We start from the raw sequence: 2,864 nt of genomic DNA, 5'->3' as shown, positions 1-2,864 counted from the left end.
ATACCAAGTATGTTTGCCTCTCATGAATCCTCTCCACTTCTGCCTCTGCTACCACTGAGAAAACAAGACTGGCTCCTCCTTTTCCCCCTCCTCAGCAGCCTATTCAATGTGAAGATAACAGGATGAAGACCTTAATAATGATCCACTTCCACTTAATGAATAAACACATTTTTTTCTTCCTTAAAATTTTTTTTTTCTTTTGAGATGGAGTCTCACACTGTTGTCCAGGCTGGAGTGCAGTGCCACTATGTCAGCTTACTGCAACCTCCACCTCCCAGTAACAAGTGATTCTCCTACCTCAGCCTCCTGAGAAGCTGGGATTACATGCGCATGCCACCATGCCTGGCTAATTTTTGTATTTTTAGTGGAGACAGGGTTTCACCATGTTGGTCATGCTGGTCTCAAACTCCTGAATCACGATCCACCTGCCTCGGCCTGCCAAAGTGCTGGGATTATAGGTGTTAGCCACCGTACCCGGCCCTTCCTTACCATTTTCTTAATATTTTTAGCTTACTTTATTGTAAGAATACAGTATATAATACACATATATAATATACGTTAATTTCTGGTCAATAGTAGGCCACTAGTAGTTACATTTTGGGGGAGGCCAAGGGTGTGTGTGTTTACTGTGTCAGGGGTCAGTGCCCCTAACCCACTGCCAATTGATCAAAGATCAGCTGCACTCACTTCTGCCCTTTTTACTACTTGCATGGAATGTATTTCTTCATTCTTTCACTTTTAACCTATTTGTGTTCTAACTCAGGTTAGAATCTGAGTCTTTTGTAGACAGTAGTGTTGAATCACATTTGGCTTCATTTAATCCATTCTGTCAATCTCTGTCTTTTGATTGAAGAATTTAAGCCATTTACATTTAAAGTAATTACCAAAAATGAGGCATCTACATCTATCATTGTGCTTTTGTTTTCTGTCTTACAGCCTTTTTGTCCCTCATTCCCTGAATTACAGTTTTCTTTTTAGTTGATTTTTTGTTGTAAAATGTTTTAATTACCTTCTCATTTCTTTTGTGTATCCTTTATAGCTATTTTCTTTGTTACATTTAACATCCTAAAGTCTTAACACTATAAATTAAATTTATACTAGCTTAACTACAATAACATACAAAAGAACTCTGCTTCTACACAGCAATGTCCCCACCACTTTTTAAGTTACTGATGTCACAAAATCTGTTTTAAAATTTTTGAGACAGAGTTTTGCTCTTGGTGTTCAGGATGGAGTGTGACATCACAATCTTGGCTCACCAAAACTCTGCCTCCTGGGTTCAAGAGATTCTCCTGACTCACCCTCCCAAGTAACTGAGATTACAGGCATGCATCACCATGCCCAGCTGATTTTTGTATTTTTAGTAGAAACAGGGTTTCTCCATGTTAGTCAGGCTGGTCTGGAACTCCCAGCCTCAGGTGATCTGCCCACCTCAGCCTCCCAAAGTTCTGGGAATAGGGATGTGAGCCACGGCGCCAAGCCACAAAATTACTTCTTCACACAGTGTCCAGAAACAGACACAAAACCTTTTTATGCATTACTCTCTTAAATCATGTAAAAACCAAAAAGTGGAATTACAAACCAATGTTACAATAATACTTCTTTGTATTATAACTGCCTGTGCATTTACCTTTATCAAGTATATTTATTTCTTTTATGGCATTAGTTTCTGTCTAGTGTCATTCCAACCTGAAGGACTCTTTTTAGCTTTCTTGCAGGGCAGGTCTAGTGCTATCAAACTCCCTGAGATTTTTTTCTTTTTTGACAGAGTTTTGCTTTTGTTGCCTAGGCTGGAGTGCAGTGGGCACAATCTTGGCTCACCGCAACCTCCATCTCCTGGGTTCAAGCAATTCTCCTGCCTCAGCCTCCCAAGTAGCTGGGATTACAGGCGCCCGCCACCACGCCAAGCTCATTTTTGTATTTAGTAGAGATGAGGTTTCACTGTGTTGGCCAGGCTGGCCTTGAACTCCTGACCTCATGATCCACCTGCCTCAGCCTCTCAAAGTGCTGGGATTACAAGCGTGAGCCAACATGCCTGGCCTACCTCAGCTTTTGTTTATCCAGGAATGTCTAAATTTCAGCCTCACTGTAGATAACATGGTAAGTGTTAAGTGTTTACCTCACATATTATAATAAATATACTTCACATGGTAATATAAAAAAAAATTTTTTTTTGAGACAAAGTCTTGCTCTGTTGCCAGGCTGGAGTGCAGTGGTGCAATCTCTGCTCACTGCAACCTCTGCCTCCTGGGTTCAAGCGATTCTTCCGCCTCAGCCTCTCGAGTAGCTAGGACCACAGGCTAATTTTTGTATTTTTAGTAGAGACGAGGTTTCACCATGTTGGCCAGGATGATCTCAATCTCTTGACCTTGTGATCCACCTGCCTCAGCCTCCCAAAGTGCTGGGATTACAGATGTGAGCCACCACACCCACCAGAAATATAAAATTTAAACCACTAAAGCATTTAAAATTATAATGAACATTTTATAATCTTAAGATTACATGCCAATTACAAAGGCAAAAAATTACTTGAAAGTTTGAAGTAACTTGAAAACTTAAAAATATATATATTTCTGGGCCAGGCACTGTGGCTCATGCCTTTAATCCCAGCACTTTGGGAGGCCAAGGCAGGCGGATCACGAGGTCAAGTGATCAAGAACATCCTAGTCAAGATGGTGAAACCCCATCTCTACTAAAAATACAAAAATTAGCCAGGCGTGTTGGCAGACAACTGTAGTCCCAGCTACTCAGGAGGCTGAGGCAGGAGAATCTCTTGAACCCAGGAGGCAGAGGTTCCAGTGAGCCAAGATCATGCCACTGTACTATAGCCTGGTGACAGAGAGAGAGAGAGAGAGAGAGAGAGT

This window comes from Sapajus apella, unplaced genomic scaffold (genome assembly GCF_009761245.1).
Source record: "Sapajus apella isolate SASKATOON/1434 unplaced genomic scaffold, GSC_monkey_1.0 scaffold247, whole genome shotgun sequence".
Classification (NCBI taxonomy): domain Eukaryota; kingdom Metazoa; phylum Chordata; class Mammalia; order Primates; family Cebidae; genus Sapajus; species Sapajus apella.
The sequence above is the reverse complement of the archived record's forward strand: the minus strand, read 5'-3'. Positions refer to the sequence as shown.